The following is a 24,651-nucleotide window of genomic DNA, read 5'->3' on the forward strand; positions in this document are numbered from 1 at the left end:
TACTGCTTCATATGGGAGTAGTATTTGTATACCCTCCATTGGAGTTAGTAGCTTTGAGTTGAATCCTCAGCTCATTATCATGGTGCAGCAAAACTGCCAGTATTCTGGTCTTCCACATGAAGAACCTACAGAGTTTCTGGCACAATTTTTACAAATTGATGACACAGTACATGATAAAGAAGTGGATCAGGATGTCTACAGATTATTACTGTTTCCATTTGCTGTAAAAGATCAAGCTAAGAGGTGGTTAAATAACCAGCCTAAGAACAGCATAAAAACATGGAAACAGCTGTCAGAAAAATTCCTGAATCACTATTTCCCTCCAAAACGGATGACACAGCTAAGGCTAAGCATCCAAGGCTTCAAACAAGGAGATAATGAATCCCTTTATGATGCCTGGGAGAGATACAGAGAGATGCTAAGAAAATGCCCCTCTGAAATGTTTTCAGAGTGGGTGCAATTAGACATCTTCTACTATGGGCTTACAGAAAAAGCTCAGATTTCTCTAGACCACTCAGCTGGTGGATCTATACATATGAGAAAAACAATTGAAGAAGCTCAAGAGCTTATTGATATAGTTGCCAGAAATCAACATCTGTACCTAAGCAGTGAATCTTCCATGAAAGAAGAAGCTAAAACAGTAACTGATGAACTCAGTCCTGTAGATCAGGCCAATGAATTCAATCAGCAATTAGACTTTCTAACCAAGCAGCTAGCCGAATTCAAGGAAATACTACAGGAAACAAGAATGGCTAATAGGAATATGGAAGTACAATTAAAGCAAACAGAAAGGCAACTGTCAAAACAAATAGCAGAAGAATGCCAAGCAGTTCAATTAAGAAGTGGGAAAACATTAAATACCTCACTTCAAAGCAGTAGAAAGCCAAGAAATGAACAGATGTCTACTCAAAATCCCTCTGAGGACAATCAGAGCCCAGAGAGGAATAATGCTGGCGCTGAACGCCCAGACCATGCTCATTCCTGGCGTTCAACGCCAGAAACAAGCATGAATCCGGCGTTGAACGCCCAAAGGGAACATAGTTCTGGCGTTCAGACGCCAGTAACAAATGGGGAGATGGCGTCTAACGCCACTCCAGCTTCCACCCCTGGCATTCAAATGCCAGTGGGGGATCAGTCACATACAAGTGCTGATGACAACCCTTCTAAAAAGGCTTCCCAACCCACTTCTGTAGGTAATAAACCTGTAGCAACTAAGGTTGAGGAATACAAAGCCAAAATGCCTTATCCTCAAAAACTCCGCCAAGCGGAACAGGATAAGCAATTTGCCCGCTTTGCAGACTATCTCAGGACTCTTGAAATAAAGATTCCGTTTGCAGAAGCACTTGAGCAAATACCCTCTTATGCTAAGTTCATGAAAGGGATCTTAAGTCATAAGAAGGATTGGAGGGAAACTGAAAACGTTTACCTCACTGAAGAATGCAGTGCAGTCATTCTGAAAAGCTTACCTGAGAAATTTAAAGATCCTGGGAGCTTTATGATACCATGCACATTAGAGGGTACTTGTACCAAGCAAGCTTTATGTGATCTTGGGGCAAGTATCAACCTAATACCTGCATCTACTATCAGAAAGCTTGGTTTGACTGAAGAAATCAAACCAACCAGGATATGTCTTCAACTTGCTGATGGCTCCATTAAATACCCATCAGGCGTGATTGAAGACATGATTGTCAAGGTTGGGCCATTTGCCTTTCCTACTGACTTTGTGGTGCTGGAAATGGAGGAGCACAAGAGTGCAACTCTCATTCTAGGAAGACCTTTCCTAGCAACTGGCCGAACCCTCATTGACGTCCAAAAAGGGGAATTAACCTTGAGAGTCAATGAGGAGGAGTTCAAGTTGAATGTTGTCAAAGCCATGCAACATCCAGACACCCCAAATGACTGCATGAGTGTTGATATTATTGACTCTCTGGTAAGAGAGGTCAATATGGCTGAGAGTCTCGAATCAGAGCTAGAGGACATCTTTAAAGATGTTCAGCCTGACTTGGAGGAATCAGAGAGAATAGTAGAACCTCTGAAAATCCCTCAGGAAGAGGAGAAACCTCCTAAACCCGAGCTCAACCATTACCATCATCCCTAAAATATGCATTCCTGGGAGAAGGTGATACCTTTCCTGTAATCATAAGCTCTACCTTAGAGCCACAGGAAGAGGAAGCACTAATTCAAGTGCTAAGGACACACAAGACAGCTCTTGGGTGGTCCATCAGTGATCTCAAGGGCATTAGCCTAGCCAGATGCATGCACAAGATCCTATTGGAAGGTGACGCCAAGCTAGTGGTTCAACCACAAAGGCGGCTGAACCCAGCCATGAAGGAAGTTGTGCAAAAGGAGGTCACTAAATTACTAGAGGCTGGGATTATTTATCATATTTCTGACAGCCCCTGGGTGAGCCCTGTCCAAGTCGTCCCTAAGAAGGGAGGCATGAAAGTGGTTCATAATGAAAAAAATGAACTGGTTCCTACAAGAACAGTTACAGGGTGGCGTATGTGTATTGATTATAGAAGGCTCAATACAGCCACCAGAAAGGATCATTTTCCTTTACCATTCATAGACCAAATGCTAGAAAGACTAGCAGGTCATGAATACTACTGCTTCCTGGATGGATATTCAGGTTATAATCAAATTGCAGTAAATCCCCAGGATCAGGAGAAAACGGCATTCACATGCCCATTTGGATTATTTGCATACAGAAGGATGCCATTTGGCCTATGCAATGCACCTGCAACTTTTCAGAGGTGCATGCTCTCAATTTTCTCTGATATGGTGAAAAAATTCCTGGAAGTCTTCATGGATGACTTTTCAGTATTTGGAGACTCATTCAACTCCTGCCTTAACCATTTAGCACTTGTTCTAAAGAGATGCCAAGAGACTAACCTGGTTTTAAACTGGGAGAAGTGTCACTTTATGGTGACTGAAGGAATTGTCCTTGGGCACAAAATCTCGAACAAGGGGATAGAGGTGGATCAAGCTAAGGTAGAGGTAATTGAAAAATTACCACCACCTGCCAATGTTAAGGTAATCAGAAGCTTTCTGGGGCATGCAGGATTCTATAGGAGGTTTATAAAGGATTTTTCAAAAATTGCCAAACCTCTGAGCAACCTGTTAGCTACTGACACGCCATTTATCTTTGATAAAGAGTGTCTGCAGGCATTTGAGACTCTGAAAGCTAAATTGGTTACAGCACCAATCATCTCTGCACCAGACTGGACATTACCATTTGAATTGATGTGTGATGCCAGTGACCATGCCATTGGTGCAGTGTTGGGACAAAGGCATGACAAGCTCCTGCACATCATTTACTATGCCAGCCGTGTTTTAAATGACGCACAGAAGAATTACACAACCACAGAAAAAGAGCTACTTGCAGTGGTTTATGCCATTGACAAATTCAGATCCTATTTAGTAGGATCAAAAGTGATTGTGTATACTGATCATGCTGCTCTTAAATATCTACTCACAAAGCAGGATTCAAAGCCCAGACTTATAAGATGGGTGTTGCTTCTGCAAGAGTTTGATATAGAAATAAGAGACAAAAAAGGGACAGAGAATCAAGTAGCAGATCACCTATCTCGAATAGAACCAGTAGAAGGGGCGTCCCTCCCTCTCACTGAGATCTCTGAAACCTTTCCGGATGAGCAACTCCTTGCCATCCAGGAGGTGCCGTGGTTTGCAGACATTGCAAACTACAAGGAAGTGAGATTCATACCCAAAGAGTACAGTAGACAGCAATCAAAGAAGCTGATCACAGATGCAAAGTATTATCTTTGGGATGAGCCATATCTCTTCAAGAGATGTGCAGACGGAGTAATCCGTAGATGTGTGCCTAAAGAAGAAGCGCAGAAGATCCTTTGGCATTGCCATGGATCACAGTATGGAGGACATTTTGGAAGTGAGCGAACAGCCACAAGAGTCCTCCAAAGTGGCTTCTACTGGCCTACTCTCTATAAAGATTCCCGAGCGTTTGTGCTTAATTGTGACAGTTGCCAAAGATCTGGCAATCTACCTCACAGTTATGCCATGCCTCAACAAGGGATCTTGGAGATTGAGTTGTTTGATGTATGGGGCATTGACTTCATGGGACCTTTCCCACCATCATACTCAAACACTTATATTCTGGTGGCAGTGGATTATGTATCCAAATGGGTGGAGGCTATTGCAACACCCACTAATGACACTAAAACAGTGTTAAAATTCCTCCATAAACACATCTTCAGCAGATTTGGTATCCCTAGAGTATTAATCAGTGATGGGGGCACTCATTTCTGCAATAAACAGCTTTTCTCTGCTCTGGTACGTTATGGAGTTAGCCACAGGGTAGCTACTCCATATCACCCACAAACTAATGGGCAAGCTGAAGTCTCAAATAGAGAACTCAAAAGAATCCTGGAACGGACTGTAATTAACCGTAGAAGGGATTGGGCAAGAAGCTTGGATGATGCTCCGTGGGCATACAGAACAGCATTCAAGACCCCTATAGGGACCTCTCCATACCAGCTTGTGTATGGAAAGGCATGTCACTTGCCAGTGGAACTGGAACACAAGGCCTACTGGGCAACCAGATTCCTAAACCTTGATGCCAAGTTAGCTGGAGAAAAACGATTGCTCCAGTTAAATGAGCTAGAGGAATTTAGACTCAATGCTTTCGAGAATGCAAAAATTTACAAGGAGAAAGCAAAAAGATGGCATGATAAGAAATTGTCATCCAGAGTCTTTGAGCCGGGGCAGAAAGTTCTGCTATTTAATTCTAGGCTCAAATTATTCTCCGGGAAATTAAAATCCCGGTGGAGAGGTCCATATGTAATTGCAAGTGTATCACCATATGGATACATAGAGCTTCAGGATAATGACTCTAACAAAAAGTTCATTGTTAATGGACAAAGAGTTAAACATTATCTTGAAGGCAATTTTGAGCAAGAATGCTCAAAACTGAGACTTAATTAAACCTCAGTAATAGTCCAGCTAATGACATTAAAGAAGCGCTTGCTGGGAGGCAACCCAGCCAATCACAAAATTTAATTTTATTTGTTTCTGCTGATTTTTACAGGTATAGGTCAACATATCTTCAAGGTAAAAAAAAAAGCAATTAATCAAATTCACAGAGTTACAGGGGAATTTGGAAGTTCACTGGCGAAAAAAAGCCAGTAAGAAACATTTTGGGCGTTGAACGCCCAAAAGAAGCACCCACTGGGCGTTCAACGCTGATGAGCGGATAATTTGTACGCTTTTTGGCATTGTTTTTAGTATGTTTTTAGTATGATCTAGTTAGTTTTTAGTATATTTTTATTAGTTTTTAGTTAAAATTCACTTTTCTGGACTTTACTATGAATTTGTGTGTTTTTCTGTGATTTCAGGTATTTTCTGGCTGAAATTGATGGACCTGAGCAAAAATCTGATCCAGAGACTAAAAAGGACTGCAGATGCTGTTGGATTCTGACCTCCCTGCACTCGAAGTTAATTTTCTGGAGCTACAGAAGCCCAATTGGCGCGCTCCCAATGGCGTTGGAAAGTAGACATTCTGGGCTTTCCAGCAATATATGATAGTCCATACTTTGCCTAAGATTTGATGGCCCAAACCGGCGTTCAAAGTCACCCTCAGAATTCCCAGCGTTAAACGCCGGAACTGGCACCAAAATGGGAGTTAAACGCCCAAACTGGCACTAAAGCTGGCGTTTAACTCCAGAAGGAGTCTCTACACGAAAATGCTTCATTTCTCAGCCCAAGCACACACCAAGTGGGCCCGGAAGTGGATTTTTATGTCATTTACTCATCTCTGTAAACCTTAGGCTACTAGTTCTCTATAAGTAGGACCTTTTATTATTGTATTGAGATATCTGGGTAGTTATCCTTGTTATGATGCTATCTTAGATCATTGGGAGGCTGGCCATTTGGCCATGCCTAGACCTTGTTCTTATGTATTTTCAACGGTGGAGTTTCTACACACCATAGATTAAGGTGTGGAGCTCTGCTGTACCTCGAGTATTAATGCAATTACTATTGTTCTTCTATTCAATTCCGCTTGTTCTTGTTCTAAGATATCACTTGTTCTTCAACTTGATGAATGTGATGATCCGTGACACTCATCATCATTCTCACCTATGAACGTGTGACTGACAACCACCTCCGTTCTACCTTCGATTGGGTGAATATCTCTTGGATTCTTTAACCGGAATCTTCGTGGTATAGGCTAGAACTGATGGCGGCATTCAAGAGAATCTGGAAGGTCTAACCTTGTCTGTGGTATTCTGAGTAGGATTCAATGATTGAATGACTGTGACGTGCTTCAAACTCCTGAGGGCGGGGCGTTAGTGACAGACGCAAAAGAATCACTAGATTCTATTCCGGCCTGATCGAGAACCGACAGATGGATAGCCGTGCCGTGACAGGGTGCGTTGAACATTTCCACTGAGAGGATGGGAGGCAGCCACTGACAACGGTGAAACCCTTGCTTAAGCTTGCCATGGAAAGGAGTAAGAAGGATTGGATGAAGACAGTAGGAAAGCAGAGAGACGGAAGGGACAAGCATCTTCATACGCTTATCTGAAATTCCTACCAATGAATTACATAAGTATCTCTATCTTTATCTTTATGTTTTATTCGTATATCACCATACCTATTTGAGTTTGCCTGACTGAGATTTACAAGGTGACCATAGCTTGCTTCATACCAACAATCTCTGTGGGATCGACCCTTACTCGCGTAAGGTTTATTACTTGGACGACCCAGTACACTTGCTGGTTAGTTGTGCGAAGTTGTAGTGATCACAATTTCGCGCTACCAAACGCCAGTAAGGGTAGCCATCTGGGCGTTAAACGCCAGAAAGGAGCACCTTCTGGGCGTTAAACGCCAGAAGGAAGCACCTTCTGGGCGTTTAACGCCAGATTGTTAGCATCCTGGGCGTTCAGAAAAATGCCCAGTGACAAAGGACTTCCTGGCATTCAACGCCAGAAAGAAGCATCTGCTGGGCGTTGAACGCCCAAGAGAAGCAACAATTGGGCGTTAAACGCCCAAAACATGCACCAGTTGGGCGTTTAATGCCAGGATGGTGGGGAGGAGGTAAAATTCGTTTTTCTTCACAAATTTTCTAATTTTTATGTTTCAATTCATGATTTCTTGCATAAACATGTTTCAAAATATCATCCTTCAAGTTCCAAAAACTTTAATCCTAATTTCTAAAAACCCTAATTTCTAAAATCCCTTTTTCAAAAATATCAAATGTATTTTAATTCATAAACACAAATCTTTGTCCAATCCAATTCTTTTTCAAATCTTTTTAATTTCTTCTCATATCTTTCTCAACTCATCTTATCTTTTTTTTTTCGAAACTGCCTCTCCTTCTATTCCTCTCCTTTCCTTTCTTTTGCTTGAGGACAAGCAAACCTCTAAGTTTGGTGTGATTTGCCATGATCACTGAGCTAAAACTCATTAAGAACATGGCACTAAGGGAACAGGAAGAGCAAGGATGTGAACTTAAGGGAGCTGAAGCGTCAGAAATTAATTCTTGAAGGCACCCCACAGACTAGAGGAACATCCACTTCCCAAAATATAGGTCGTTGAGTTCTAATCTTTGCCTTAACTCTGTGATAACTGTTCTTATTAGAAATTTACCTTAGAAGTTATATATTAGTAGTAGTAATTAGTATCTCTACTTTGATTTTAATTCCAATTAAGTTATAATTTATTTTTCTCATCATCATCAAACATGAATAAAATAGTAGATTTTTAGAATAAAGAGGCAATATTTTTTCGAGTTTTTAATAAGAAAAATTCTAATTAATTATATGTGGTGGCAATACTTTTTGTCTTCTGAATGAATACCTGAACAGTGCATATTTTTGATATTGAATTTTATGAATGTTAATGATGAATGATGAAAGAATGAAAGTGATTCTTGAAGCAAGAGAAATGTTATTGATGATCTGAAAAATCATGAAAGTGATTCTTGAAGCAAGAAAAAGCAGTGAAAAAGCAAAAGCTTGTGCGAAAAAAAAGGAATAAAATAGAAAGAAAAAGAAAAAGCAAGCAGAAAAAGCCAATAGCCCTTAAAACCAAAAGGCAGGGGTAAAAAGGATCCAAGGCTTTGAGCATCAATGGATAGGAGGGCCCAAGGAAATAAATCTAGGCCTAAGCGGCTAAATCAAGCTGTCCCTAACCATGTGCTTGTGGCATGCAGGTCCAAGTGAAAAGCTTGAGACTGAGTGGTTAAAGTCGTGATCCAAAGCAAAAAGAGTGTGCTTAAGAACTCTGGACACCTCTAATTGGGGACTTTAGCAAAGCTGAGTCACAATCTGAAAAGGTTCACCCAGTTATGTGTCTGTGGCATTTATGTATCCGGTGGTAATACTAGAAAACAAAATGCTTAGGGCCACGGCCAAGACTCAATAAGTAGCTGTGTTCAAGAATCAACATGCTAAAATAGGAGAGTCAATAATACTATCTGAATTCTGAGTTCCTATGGATGCCAACCATTCTGTATTTCAAAGGATAAAGTGAGATGCCAAAACTGTTCAGAAGCAAAAAGCTACAAGCCCCGCTCATCTAATAAGAATCTGAGCTTCACTTAAAACTCCGAGATATTATTGCTTCTTGATTTCTTTTAATTCTATTTTATTCATCTAGTTGCTTGAGGACAAGCAACAGTTTAAGTTTGGTGTTGTGATGAGCGGATATTTTATACGCTTATTGGGAGTAATTTCATGTAGATTTTAGTATGTTTTAATTAGTTTTTAGTAGAATATTATTAGTTTTTAGGCAAAAATCATATTTCTAGACTTTACTATGAGTTTGTGTGTTTTTCTGTGATTTCAGGTATTTTCTGGCTGAAATTGAGGGAGCTGAGCAAAAATCTGAGTTAGGCTGACAAAAGGACTGCTGATGCTGTTGGATCCTGACCTCCCTGCACTCGAAATAGATTTTTTGGAGCTACCGGAGTCCAATTGGCGCGCTCTCAATGGCGTTGAAAAGTAGACATCCAGGGCTTTCCAGCAATATATAATAGTCCATACTTTACGCGAAGATAGAGGACGTAACATGGCGTTGAACGCCAAGTACATGCTGCTGTCTAGAGTTAAACGCCAGAAAAACGTCATGATCCAGAGTTGAACGCCCAAAACACGTTATAACTTGGAGTTCAACTCCAAGAAAGGCCTCAACTCGTGGATAGCTTTAGTCTCAGCCCCAGCACACACCAAGTGGGCCCCAGAAGTGGATTTCTGCACCAATTATCTTAGTTTACTCATATTCTGTAAACCTAGGTTACTAGTTTACTATTTAAACAACTTTTAGAGACTTATTTTGTACCTCATGACATTTTCATATCTGAATTACATACTTTTTGACGGCATGAGTCTCTAAACTCCATTGTTGGGGGTGAGGAGCTCTGCAGTGTCTCGATGAATTAATGCAAATTCCTTTTGTTTTCCATTCAAACACGCTTGTTGTTATCTAAGATGTTCATTCGCGCTTAATTATGGAGAAGGTGATGATCAGTGACACTCATCACCTTCTTCAATCCATGAACGTGTGCCTGACAACCACCTCCGTTCTACATCAGATTGAATGAGTATCTCTTAGATTCCTTAATCAGAATCTTCGTGGTATAAGCCGGATTGATGGCGGCATTCATGAGAATCTGGAAAGTCTAAACCTTGTCCGTGGTATTCTAAGTAGGATTCTGGGATTGAATGATTGTGACGAGCTTCAAACTCCTGAAGGCTGGGCGTTAGTGACAGACGCAAAAGAATCAATGGATTCTATTCCAACCTGATTGAGAACCGACAGATGATTAGCCGTGCTGTGACAGAGCATTTGGACCATTTTCACTGAGAGGATGGGAAGTAGCCATTGACAACGGTGACACCCTACATAGAGCTTGCCATGGAAGGAACCTTGCGTGTGGGAAAAGGATTTCAAGGAAAAGTTGAGATTCAGAGGACAAAGCATCTCCAAAACTCCAACATATTCTCCATTAATAAAGTAACAATTCCTTATTCCAAATACTTTGACTTCTTACCATTAAATCCAATTAATCTTATTGGCATCCTGACTAGGATTAATAAAATAAACATAGATTGCTTCAAACCAATAATCTCCGTGGGATCGACCCTTACTCACGTAAGGTATTACTTGGACGACCCAGTGCACTTGCTGGTTAGTTGTACGGATTACAAATTCGTGCACCACTCTCCATACAAACTTGTGTATGGGAGGGCCTATCATCTGCCCATGGAACTGGAATATAAAGCCTACTGGGCAACCAGATTCCTAAACATGGATGCTAAGTTAGCTGGTGAAAAAAGATTGCTCCAGCTAAATGAGCTAGAGGAGTTCAGACTCAGTGCCTTTGAAAATGCAAAAATCTATAAGGAAAAGGCAAAGAAGTGGCATGACAAAAAGTTGTCATCCAGAGTCTTTGAACCAGGACAAAAAGTTCTGCTCTTCAACTCTAGGCTCAGACTATTCCCAGGAAAACTTAAATCCCGATGGAGGGGTCCGTATGTGATTACAGGAGTATCACCATATGGATATGTTAAGCTTCACGATATTGATTCTGATAAAAGTTCATTGTTAATGGACAGAGGATCAAACATTATCTTGAAAGCAATTTTGAGCAAGAATGCTCAAAGCTGAGGCTTGAATGAATCTCAGTAAAAGGTCCAGCTAAAGACGATAAAGAAGCGCTTGCTGGGAGGAAACCCAGCATTAGCAGGTTATCTGTTGTATTTAATAAAATTTTGATACATATTCTCAAAGGGTGATCATCAAAATTGAAGGAATTCATAGAGTTACAGAAGGATTTAGTGTAAAAAGCAGAGAAAAGGAGCTTGCTGGCGAAAAAATGCCAGTAAGGGGTGCTCTGGGCGTTAAACGCCAGAATGGGCACCATTCTGGGCGTTTAGCGCCAGTAAAGGTACTATTTTGGGTGTTAAACGCCAGAATGGGCACCATTCTGGGCATTTAACGCCCGGTGTGCAGCATCCTGGGCGTTTAACGCCAGGTGTGCAGCATCCTGGGCGTTTAGCAAAACGCCTAGTGAAGAAGGGATTTCTGGCGTTTAACGCCAGCCAGGGTACCTGGCTGGGCGTTAAACGCCCAAATTGGCCAACATTTGGGCGTTAAACGCTAGAATGGATACCATTCTGGGCGTTTAACACCAGATAGGTGGGGGACAGAGATTTTGCTTTCCACTTCAAATTTTTTCAAACTTTCCTGTTTGATCCATAATTTTCTACATAAACACATTTCAAACTTTCATCATTCACCTTCAAATTTTCAAAAATCAAAATCATTCTTCAAATCTCTTTCAAATCGTTTCTAAATCTTCCTCAAAAACTCAAACATCTCTCAAATTCTTTCCATATCTTCTCAAATCTCTTTCAAAATTTTCGAAATGTCTCCCACTTCCTTATAAATACACGTTCGGCCATTCCCTTTTCGCCACAATTCGAATTTGCTCTCCCCCTCTCCCTCCTCTTTACTTTCTTTCTTTTTGCTTGAGGACAAGCAAACCTCTAAGTTTGGTGTGTGTTTTTCCGTGATCACTAAGCTAAGGCTCATCAAGATCATGGCTCCCAAGGGAAAACAAACCAATTCAAGAGGCAAGAAAGAGAACACTCCAAAGGACCTTTGGAGTCAATAGAGGTTCTTAACCAAAGAACATGCAGACCATTACCACAAAATAATGGGTCTAAGGTCAGTGATCCCGGAAGTTAAATTTGATCTGAAAGAAGATGAATACCTGGAGATCCAAGAGCAAATTCGAAACAAAGGATGGGAAGTTCTAACCAACCCAGAGACAAAGGTTGGAAGAAACATGGTTCAGGAATTCTACTCAAATCTGTCGCTGACAGATAAGCAGAGAATGACTGGAACCGCTTTTCATACCTATAGAACCATGGTCAGAGGGAGAATTATTTACTTCCATCTTGACAAAATAAGAGAGGTCTTCAAATTGCCTCAACTGCAAGATGATCCTGAATCCTTTAATAGGAGAATGGTGAGAGCAGATAAGGGGTTAGATCAAGTTCTAGAGGACATATGCCTCCCTGGAACTAAGTGGACAACCAATTCAAAAGGTGTCCCAAACCAACTCAAGAGGGAAGATCTCAAACCAATTGTAAGAGGTTGGCTAGACTTCATTGGGCGTTCCATATTGCCCACTAGCAACCGTTCTGAGGTCACTATCAAGAGAGCAGTGATGATTCATTACATTATGCTGGGAAAAGAAGTGGAGGTTCATCATCTGATTGCTTGTGAGATTTACACAATTGCAAACAAGAATTCCACTGAAGCCAAACTGGCTTACCCAAGCTTAATCTCTTTGCTATGTAAAGATGCTGGGGTGAGGATGGGAGTAGATGAATTCATCCCAATTGAACATCCACTCACCAAGAAGTCAATGGAAGGACAAATGCAACATAATTATATCAAAAGGAGGGTGCAGGAGTTCCTCCCTGAGCTCCTTGAAATTGACTACTGGACCCGCCTAGAAGCATCTGTTGCCAAGCTGCAAGAAGCTATGGAACAAATTAAGGAAGAACAGCAGAATCAAAACTGCATGCTCTGCAAATTGCTGAAGGAACAAGAGAAGCAGGGGCGTAAGCTACAGGAGCTGAAGCGCCAGAAGCTCTCCCTTGAAGGGTCAAACACCCCACAAGTTGAGGGAGCATCCACTTCTCAAGATCAAGGTTGTTGAGTCCTAACTCTGTGATAACCTCTATCATTAGGAGTCTATTTTAGAGTCATTTAAATTTTTGTTTTCTATTACTATTAGTCTTATCTTATGTTTATCTTTGAGTCTTGTTCTTAATTCATGATTAATAAAATTTAATGTCTATGCCTTAAAGCTATGAATGTCCTATGAATCCATCACCTCTCTTAAATGAAAAATGCTTTAATCACAAAAGAACAAGAAGTGCAGGATTTCGAATTCATCTCTAAAACTAGTTGAATTAGCTTGATGTGGTGACAATACTTTTTGTTTTTTGAATGAATGCTTGAACATTGCATATGTCTTTTGAATTTGTTGATTAAAGAATGTTAAACTTGTTGGCTCTTGAAAGAATGATGGAAAAGGAGAAATGTTATTGAGGATCTGAAAAATCATCAAATTGATTCTTGAAGTAAGAAAAAGCAGTAAAAAAAAACAAGTTTAAGGTGATCCAAGGCAAAACGAGTGTGCTTAAGAACCCTGGACACCTCTGATTGGAGACTCTAGCAAAGCTGAGTCACAATCTGAAAAGGTTCACCCAGTCATGTGTCTGTGGCATGTATGTATCTGGTGGTAATACTGGAAGACAGAGTGCTTTGGGCCACAGCCAAGACTCATAAAGTAGCTATGTTCAAGAATCATCATACTTAACTAGGAGAATCAATAATACTATCTGAGTTCTGAGTTCCTATAGATGCCAATCATTCTAAACTTCAAGGGATAAAGTGAGATGCCAAAACTGTTCAGAAGCAAAAAGCTACTAGTCCCGCTCATCTAATTGGAGCTAAGTTTCTTTGATATTTTGGAGTCTATAGTATATTCTCTTCTTTTTATTCTATTTTGATTTTCAGTTGCTTGGGGACAAGAAACAATTTAAGTTTGGTGTTGTGATGAGCGGATAATTTATACGCTTTTTGGCATTGTTTTTAGTATGTTTTTAGTATGTTTTAGTTAGTTTTTATTACATTTTTATTAGTTTTTAGTTAAAATTCACTTTTCTGGGCTTTACTATGAGTTTGTGTGTTTTTCTGTGATTTCAGGTATTTTCTGGCTGAAATTGAGGGACATGAGCAAAAATCTGATTCAGAGGCTGAAAAGGACCGCAGATGCTGTTGGATTCTGACCTCCCTGCACCCGAAGTGAATTTTCTGGAGCTACAGAAGCTCAATTGACGCGATCTCAATTGCGTTGGAACATAGACATCCTGGGCTTTCCAGCAATATATAATAGTCCATACTTTGCCCGAGATTTGATGGCCCAAACCGGGGTTGCAAATCAGCTTCAGAATTCCCGGCGTTTAATGCCGGAACTGGCACAAAAATTGGAGTTAAACGACCAAACTGGCACAAAAGCTGGCGTTTAACTCCAGAAAAAGTCTCTACACATGAAAGCTTCAATGCTCAGCCCAAGCACACACCAAGTGGACCCCGGAAGTGGATTTTTACGTCATTTACTCATTTCTGTATACCCTAGGTTACTAGCTCACTATTAATAGGACCTTTTGACATTGTATCTTTACCTCATGACATTTTTATACGTTTCATACTGTACCTTCTACAGTATGAGTCTCTAAACCCCATGGTTGGGGGTGAGGAGCTCTGCTGTGTCTTGATGGATTAATGCAATTACTACTGTTTTTCATTCAATCACGCTTGCTTCTATTCTAAGATATCACTTGTTCTTCAACTTGATGAATGTGATAGTCCGTGACACTCATCATCATTCTCACCTATGAACGTGTGCCTGACAACCACCTCCGTTCTACTTTAGATTGAGTGAATATCTCTTGGATTCCTTAATCAGAATCTTCGTGGTATAAGCTAGAATTGATGGCGGCATTCAAGAGAATCCGGAAGGTCTAAACCTTGTCTGTGGTATTCTGAGTAGGATTCAAGGATTGAATGACTGTGATAAGCTTCAAACTCCTGAAGGCTGGGCGTTAGTGACAAACATAAAAGAATCACTGGATTCTATTCCAACCTGATTGAGAACCGATAGATGATTAGCCGTGCCTGATTGAGAACCGATAGATGATTAGTCGTGCTGTGACAGAGCGTGTTGGACATTTTCACTGAGAGGATGGGAGGTATCCATTGACAACGGTGAAACCCTACATACAGCTTGCCATGGAAGGAGCCTTGCATGTATGAAGAAGAAGACAGTAGGAAAGCAGAGTTTCAGAAGATAGAGCATCTCCAAAACCTTAACCTGTTCTCCATTACTGCAAAACAAGTATCTATTTCATGTTCTTCTACTTTTCACAATTAAACCTGAGAATTATTGATTTCCTGACTAAGAGTTACAAGATAACCATAGCTTGCTTCAAGCCGACAATCTCCGTGGGATCGACCCTTACTCACGTAAGGTATTACTTGGACGACCCAGTGCACTTGCTGGTTAGTTGTGCGGGATTGCAAAAGAGTGATTGCAATTTCGTGCACCAAAGAACCACCACCATATGCCTATGAGTTATATCCTCAACATGAACCTCAACCACACTCACAAGCCTATTTTTACCAACCACCTTCATATGACCCTAATCCATGTCCATCCTACCAACAACCATGTGAGCCATATATTGAACCACCACCATTCCAACCTCAATACTTCCAAGAGCCACCTTCTCCATATTATGACCAAGATGAGCCACCTCCAATTGGTGAAAACTTTCAACCACAAGATGAATTCTACTTTCCACCACAACCTCCCATGGAAGAATACTCATGTCCTTCAATCTAAGAGCCCTATGATCCTACTCATGATATCCAAGAGGAACAAGAGTCAAGGGATCGTCTCAAGGAAGCATTGGATCAATTTCAAGCAACCATGGAGCATGTTGTGCAACAAGTAGAGAAAGTGGAGAATGTTGAACCACCACACCCTAATTATGACGAACCACCTTCCTATTATAAACCTTTCCCCCAATATGATGAACCCTCCCATCCACCCCAACCTCTAATGGATGAAACCCTCGGTGTTCTTCTTCAAGGACAAGAGGAGATGACAAGGGATGTGCAACAATTCATAACCGCCTTAGATGAGGTGGTAAACCGCCTAGCATCCCAACTTTTGGATACTCAAGGAGCTCCCATGGCTACATGTGGAGAATCTGATGCAGGTGGAAACTGTCTCTCAACAAATTTCCTTTGCCAAGTGTACCGAATTTGTCGTCAAGTAAAAACTCACAATAGAGTGAGGTCAAATCCCACAGAGATTGATTGATCAAGCAACTTTAATTAGAAGAATGTTCTAGTTGAGCGAATTCAGAATTTGGGTTGAGATTTGCAGAAAATAAAATGGCAGGAATGTAAATAATAGAAAAAGTAAATGCTAGAATTAAAGGGCTGAAAGTATATGACTGAAAGTAAATTGCAGAATTGTAAATGGGAATGGGGTGTTTGCTCATGAAAGTAAACGCAGAAATTAAAGAGAATGGGTGAGATCAGAATTGGGGAGTTCATTGGGCGCAGGAGATGTTGCAATTCTCTGGATTAAGTTCATTTTCATCTCTTCCTCAATCAATGCACTCATTGATCTCCTTGGCAATCTTAATTGATTGAATTACAATTTCTTGCAATTCAATCTCTCAAATCTTGATCAATAGCCAATTCCTTGGTCAATTGCTCATGAGAAGAGATGAAGTGTGGTCACTGATTATACCACATGCATTTCCCAAATCAAGTATTGAGAGGATTATAGTCACATATCCATCCAAACCCAATTTGGTCCAGCATGAGAAAGCATTTATAGCTTGATCTCTTTATTCCTCTTTCAAGGCTCAGAAGAGATCCAAGTTTGAATAGCTTCTTTTCCAAGATAACTACCCAATGGGATGAAGATCGAAAGCTTTCAAGTAAAATCAAGAGAAAAGATAGAAGAAGAATAATGAAAACTAGTATTGATCCATCAACTTACAACAGAGCTCCCTAACCCAATGAAAGAGGTTTAGTTGTTCATAGCTCTAGAAAATGAAAACAAAGATGGAGAATACATCATGGAACTAGAAGATCAGAGTAAAATACAGAGAGTAGTGCTTTTTTTTCCAACTTCCAGAACTCCCTAAATAATTCAAAGCTACTCCTATATATACTACTCTTCTCAGCTTCTAGTTGGCTCTTCAAGTCTTGGGCATTTGGATCTTGAGTTTGAAGCAGTTCTCTTCTTCATTTGGGCTTCGTTTTACTTGCAGAGAGAAAGTGTGAAGTGGGCAGAGACTTTAGCTCAGGACGTTAGGGGTGTTAAAGTGAAACTATGAGTTCGAGAACGTTAGTGACACTCAACATTGTCACTAACGTTCCAATGTACCCCTTTGCCTCACGTTAGAGCCCACGTTAACTAGGTTAACGTGGCTTCTAACGTGGCCTTGCCAACCTTCGAGAACGTTAGTGACATTCAACATTGTCACTAACGTTCCAATGTGCCCCAATGTCTCACGTTAGAGTCCACGTTAACTAGGTTAACGTGGCTTCTAACGTTGCCATTCTTAGCCATCCCCAACATTAGTGACAATGTTGAGTGTCACTAACGTTGGCTCATCTTTCACTCATCAACGTTAGCTTTCCACGTTAACTAAGTTAACGTGGAAGTTAACGTGGCTCCTTGGGGTTTTGTGGTTGCTTCCAACGTTAGTGACAATGTTGGGTGTCACTAACGTTGTCGACCACCCTTGCCTCTTACGTTAGCTCCCACGTTAACCAAGTTAACGTGGTACATTGCACCTTAGGCCAACGTTAGTGACAATGTTGAGTGTCACTAACGTTGGCTTCCTTCCCCTTTTTAACGTTAGAGGCCACGTTAACTAAGTTAACGTGGACTCTAACGTGGCCACTTATGATCATTGGCCAACGTTAGTGATAATGTTAAGTGTCACTAACGCTGGCTCAAAGTCCCTTCTTCACGTTAGAGTTCACGTTAACTTAGTTAACATGACTCTTAACGTGGGCAATGATGGCTTCGAGAGCGTTATTGGTAATCACTTTTCTCATTAACTTTGCAAGTTACCTCCCATTCCACGTTAGTGGTAATGTTAATTAGATTAACGTGACTACTAAGTGGTTCTTCCTTGCTTCCTTTGGTCCTGAAATCAAGCAATAGAGTGCATCAAAGTTCTAGTCCAAGTCATGGGTAATGCAACATACAATTTGTTATTAAACTCATGCAAAATCCTCATGAAATCATGTAAAATTCACAATGTATGCTTGAATCAAGGTGTAAGTGAATATCTACCCAAAACTAGCTTATTTCCTAAGGAAATGCATGAAACTACCTTAAAAACAGTAAAGAAAAGGTCAGTGAAACTGGCCAAGATGCCCTGGCATCAGAATCAAAAGAAGAGCATAATATGAAGGAGAGATTGGAAATGCCGGTAGAAAAGGAAGAATGCTACTTTGTGTTAGAACAATTGGAGGAACCAATGATTATCGAAGAAATGGAAGAAGTGGTTGAAGACTTAGGAGATGCGGAACCCCCATGGGAACCTCGAGTTGAAGAAAACCCCTCTAAGAAGATTGAAGTTGATGTTGATGAGGAACATGCACAACATCCAAGGCATATCCCATATGAAGACTTGGAAGGAATAGACCAAGAATTGAGTTCCCTTGGTGATGAAGATCAAGCATCAAATCCTAGTGGTGGTGAATCCTTTGAACTTGAAGAACCTTCTCCCGATGAAGAAGAGAGCGATGTGGAGGTAAATTTCTCTCAACATCCCATTTATGATTTAAGTGATGGAGAAGAGTTAGATGAAATTGACAAAGAAAGGATTGGATTTGAAAAATCATGTGAAGAGGTGGAAGTCCTTAGAAAAAGAAGGACGGAAGTTGAGTGCGCTTTGTCAAAACCCCTGGAAGCTTCTTTGCCTAGGTTGTCATCTATTCCTTCACTTGAGTGGGTAAAACTCATTTCTATTAGCTTTATTACCCCACATGAGTATGGTTTGCTTGAAACGAATGGTCAACTTAGGATGATTTGTGGGATAAAGTGTAAGTGAAAAATGTTTAGTGGTTGGCGTTGCAAATCAAGGCTCATCTTGGTTGATACTTCTAAACTTAGATGCAAGGGTTGGGCTAGTGCTCACATGAATGGGTCTAAAAGGAGAGTTTGGTATCACCTTGAAAATTCATCTTGCTTACCACCCGGATGGATTAATAATGATGATTAACTTCAAGACGGGTGTGAAAATAAAGTGTGGGATCCCGGATTACAAGACGAGGACCAACTTGGGAGCCCCAAGCTTGTGAAGAACTCCATCAACACTTGGTGCAACAAATAAGAAATCTTGGGGCACAATGGAGAACCAAGCATTGGTGGGAGTTCCAAGATGAATACAAGCACAAGCCACCTTGAGAAGAGCTCCCCATAAATCCAACTTAAGGACAATAAATAAAAGTGCTAGGTGGGAGACACCCCACCATGGTAATATCTTTTCATTTTCTCTTTTGTAAATAGTGTAGAATTTAGTTGATTTCATATTTTGTTTAGTTAGTTGAGTATACTTGATAGTTTAGTGTGTTAAATAACGTTTTATGGTGTTTTGGTAGATGTTTAGAGGTTTAGAATGCTTAGATTGGTGCAAAAACATAGAAATTTTTGAAAAAAACAGAGCACCATTCACGCGTACGTGCACTGTACGCGTATGCGTGCCTCAAGCATTTTCGCCTACCCACGCGGCTGCGCACATGACGCGCACGTGTGGATTGAGAAGTTCCACCTTCCATCCAAAAACCCGAGAGTTAGGCCTGCAATGTGCGGAAATTAGGCATAAGGCACAAACCAATTCACGTGTACGCACACCTGGCGCGTACGCGCCCTTTTTGGCAACTTGCGAATCGATGCGCAAGCGAACTTTGCGTGCGCGTGCCGATAGTGCCACATGCCCTCCTAGTACAATTTCTAGAGAGTTATGGCCATGCTATGCCAATGTTGTGCCTGTGGCATTAACCAATTCGCGCGTACGCGCACATGCCGCACATGCGCCACTCTCGGAATAAGCCATCGACGCAGACGCACTTTGTACGCGTACGCGTTGCCCCTATTACACCACCATCTATGCGCGCGCCGTGCGTGCGTACGCACGGACTCCCTTCCCTCACTACATTTCTTTTCTTCTCTTCTTTCCATTTCTTTCCTTCTCCTTTCTTCTTCCCTTCTCCTACCCCTCATCCAACACTCCCAAACACCATTGATAACCATTTATTTTAGTTAGTTAATTTGTTAGTTTTAGTTTAGTTTTCATTTTATTTTCTCTCTTTTCATTATAAGTGTTGGATTATTGACTTTGTTTATGATGAGCGGATATTTTATACGCTTTTTGGGGGTAATTTCATATAGATTTTAGCATGTTTTAATTAGTTTTTAAGCAAAAATCATATTTCTGGACTTTACTATAAGTTTGTGTGTTTTTCTGTGATTTTAGGTATTTTCTGGATGAAATTGAGGGAGCTGAGCAAAAATTTGATTTAGGCTGAAAAAGGACTGCTGATGTTGTTGGATTCTGACCTCCCTTCACTCGGAATAGATTTATTGGAGCTACAGAAGTCCAATTGACGTGCTCTTAAGTGGGTTGAAAAGTAGACATCCAGGGCTTTCCAGCAATATATAATAGTCTATACTTTGCGCGAAGATAGATGACCTAAACTGGCGTTCCACGCCAGTTCCATGTTGCAGTCTGGCGTCCAGCGCCAGAAACAGGTTACAAGTTGGAGTTCAACGCCAAAAACACGTTACAACCTGGCATTCAACTCCAGAAACAGCCCAGGCACGTGAAAAGCTTAAGTCTCAGCCCCAGCACACACCAAGTGGGCCCCAGAAGTGGATTTCTGCACCAATTATCTTAGTTTACTCATTTTCTGTAAACCTAGGTTACTAGTTTAGTATTTAAACAACTTTTAGAGACTTATTTTGAAACTCATGACATTTTTAGATCTGAAATTTGTACCTTTTGACAGCATGAGTCTCTAAACTCCATTGTTGGGGGTGAGGAGCTCTGCAGCGTCTCGATGAATTAATGCAATTATTTTTGTTTCCCATTCAAACATGCTTGTTCCTATCTAAGATGTTCATTCGCGCTTCACTATGAAGAAGGTGATGATCCGTGACACTCATCACCTTCCTCAATCGACGAACGTATGCCTGACAACCACCTCCGTTCTACATCAGATTGAATGAGTATCTCTTAGATTTCTTAATTAGAATCTTTGTGGTATTAGCTAGAATTGATGGCGGCATTCATGAGAATCCGGAAAGTCTAAACCTTGTCTGTGGTATTCCGAGTAGGATTCAAGGATTGAATAGTTGTGATGAGCTTCAAACTCACAATTGCTGGGCGTGATGACAAACGCAAAATAATCAATGGACTCTATTCCGACATGATCGAGAACCAATAGCTGATTAGCCGTGCTGTGACAGAGCATTTGGACCATTTTTACTGAGAGGATGGGAAGTAGCCATTGACAATGTTGACACCCTACATAGAGCTTGCCATGGAAGGAACTTTGCACTTTTGCATGAGAGGAATATTATGTTACAGGAATTCAGAAGACAAAGCATCTCCAAAACTCCAACATATTCTCCATTATTGAGTAATAATTACTTATTCCAAACACTTTCACTTTTTACAATTAAATCCAAATAACCTTATTGGCATCCTGACTAAGATTAATAAAATAACCGTAGCTTGCTTCAAATCAACAAATCTCCGTGGGATCGACCCTTACTCACGTAAGGTATTACTTGGATGACCTAGTGCACTTGCTGGTTAGTGGTACGAGTTGTGAAAAGTGTGATTTATAATTTCGTGCACCAAGTTTTTGGCGCCGTTGCCGGGGATTGTTCGAGTTTGAACAGCTAAAGGTTTATTTTGTTGCTTAGATTAGGAATAATTTATTTTTGTTGCTATAGAGTCATTAAATTCTGAGTCCTTTATTTCCTTTTCAAAAATTTTTCAAAAATATTATTTTTCTTTATCAATTTTTAATTTTTTTCGTGAGTTTAGTGTCTTGTTCTAAGTTTGGTGTCAATTGCATATTTTATATTTTTCTTTTAAATTTTCGAAGTTGTGTTCTTTGATCTTCAAGTTGTTCTTGTTTATTTTTCTTGTTTGATCTTTAGTTTTTCTTGCTCTGTGTCTTTTCTTATTTTTCTTGTGCTATTCCAAAGCATTAGTCTTCCAAAAGGAATATACCTCTTTAAAACAAGTGTTACCTTTACTGCCCAATTGGCTAGAGCGTTGTTCTATGCTATTGGTAGTTGGGTATCTCCTTTTTAAAATCTTTTTCAAAAATAATTTTTCATTTATTGAATCTTGTGCTAAACTTTAAGTTTGGTGTTTTCTTGTTAATCTTTTTATAATTTTCGAAAATTTTATTGAAGTTTTCTAAAAATTTTAAGTTTGGTGTTCTTTCTTTTTGTTCTTGTTGTTCTTGTGAATCTTCAAGTGTTCTTGAGTCTTTCTTGTGTTTTGATCTTAAAATTTTTAAGTTTGGTGTTCCTTGGTGTTTTCCCTCCAAAATTTTCGAAAACAAGGAGCATTAGATCTAAAAATTTTAAGTCTTGTGTCTTTTGTGTGTTTTTCTCTTTCATCATAAAATTTAAAATTCAAAAAAATTTTATCTTTTCTAACTATTTTCAAGCTATATTTTCGAAATTTTAAAAATTCAAATTTCAATTTCAAAATTTTTCAAATCTTATCCTTTTTAAGATTAAAAAAATATATTATTATATCTTTTTCAAAAATATCCTAACCAATTTCTCTCTCCTCATTTCTTTTGAAAATCTTCATAAAATATTTTCAAATTCCTATTAATTTTTTATTTTAATTTTCTTATTTTATCTTATTTTTATTTGGGTTTTTATTTTATTTTATTTTATTTCGAAAATCATTTTTTTATTTTTTTATAAAATAAAAATTTAAATCCACATTACCCCCTTTACTCCAACATGGACATAAGTGGAAATGAACAGTCCAAAAGGACTCTAGGGTCATATGCTAACCCCACTACTGCTTCATATGGGAGTAGTATATGTATACCCTCCATTGGAGTTAGTAGTTTTGAGTTGAATCCTCAGCTCATTATCATGGAGCAGCAAAGTTGCCAGTATTTCGGTCTTCCACAAGAAGAACCTACAGAGTTTTTGGCACAGTTTTTACAAATTGCTGACACAGTACATGATAAGGAGGTAGATCAGGATGTCTACAGGCTATTACTATTCCCATTTGCTGTAAAAGACCAAGCTAAGAGGTGGTTAAATAACCAACCTAAGGACAGCATAAAGACATGAAAACAGCTGTCAGAAAAATTCATGAATCACTATTTTTCTCTGAAACGGATAACACAGCTAAGGCTGAGCATCTAAGGCTTCAAACAAGGAGATAATGAGTCTCTCTATGATGCCTGGGAGAGATACAGAGAGATGCTAAGAAAATGCCCCTCTGAAATGTTTTAAGAGTGGGTGCAGTTAGACATCCTCTACTATGGGCTTACAGAAAGAGCTCAGATTTCTCTAGACCACTCAGATGGTGGATCTATACATATGAGAAAGACAATAGAAGAAGCTCAAGAGCTCATTGATACAGTTGCCAGAAATCAGCATCTGTACCTAAGCAGTGAACCTTCCATGAAAGAAGAGGCTAAAACAGTAACTGCTGAAATGAGTCCTGCAGAACAAGTTATAGAATTCAATCAGCAATTGGATTTTCTAACAAAATAGTTAGCCAAATTCAAAGAGATATTACAAGAAACAAGAATGGCTAATATGAATATGGAAGTGCAATTGAAGCAAATAGAACAACAGTTATCAAAACAAATAATAGAAGAATGCCAAGCAGTTCAATTAAGAAGTGGGAAAACGTTAAATACCTCACTTCAAGGTAGCAGGAAGCCAAGGAATGAGCAAACTACCCAAAATCCATCTGAGGACAGTAAGAGCCCAGAGAAGAATAATTCTAGCGCTCAAACACCGGAAAATGGGTGAAAAGCTGGCGTTAAACGCCCAAACCATGCTCAGTCCTGGCGTTCAACGCCAGAAACAAGCAAGGAGTTGGCATTGAACGCCCAAAGGGAGCACAGTTCTGGCGTTCAGACACCAGAAGCAGGTAAGGAGCTGGCATCTAACGCCATTCCAGCTTCCACCCCTGGCATTCAAATGCCAGTGGGGGATCAGACACATACTAGTGCTGATAATAACCCTTCTAAAAAGGCTTCCCAACCCACATCTATAGGCAATAAACCTGCAGCAACTAAGGTTGAGGAATACAAAGCCAAAATGCCTTATCCTCAGAAATTCCGCCAAGCGGAACAGGATAAGCAATTTGCCTGCTTTGCAGACTATCTCAGGACTCTTGAAATAAAGATTCCGTTTGCAGAGGCACTTGAGCAAATACCCTCTTATTCTAAGTTCATGAAAGAGATCTTAAGTCATAAGAAGGATTGGAGGGAAACTGAAAAAGTTTACCTCACTGAAGAATGTCGTGCAGTCATTCTGAAAAGCTTACCTGAGAAGCTTAAAGATCCGGGAAGCTTTATGATACCATGCACATTAGAAGGTACTTGTACCAAGAAAGCTCCATGTGATCTTGGGGCAAGTATTAATATAATACCTGCAGCCACTATAAAAAAGCTTGGGTTGACTGATGAAGTTAAACCAACCCGGATATGTCTCTAACTTGCTGATGGCTCCATTAAATACCCATCAGGCGTGATTGAAGACATGATTGTCAAGGTTGGGCCATTTGCCTTTCCCACTGACTTTGCGATGCTGGAAATGGAGGAGCATAAGAGTGTAACTCTCATTCTGGATAATTTATACGCCTTTTGGCATTGTTTTAGGTAGTTTTTAGTAAGCTTAAGCTACTTTTAGGGATGTTTTCATTAGTTTTATGTTAAATTCACATTTCTGGACTTTACTATGAGTTTGTGTGTTATTCTGTA

This window comes from Arachis hypogaea, chromosome 2 (assembly GCF_003086295.3).
Source record: "Arachis hypogaea cultivar Tifrunner chromosome 2, arahy.Tifrunner.gnm2.J5K5, whole genome shotgun sequence".
Lineage (NCBI taxonomy): Eukaryota > Viridiplantae > Streptophyta > Magnoliopsida > Fabales > Fabaceae > Arachis > Arachis hypogaea.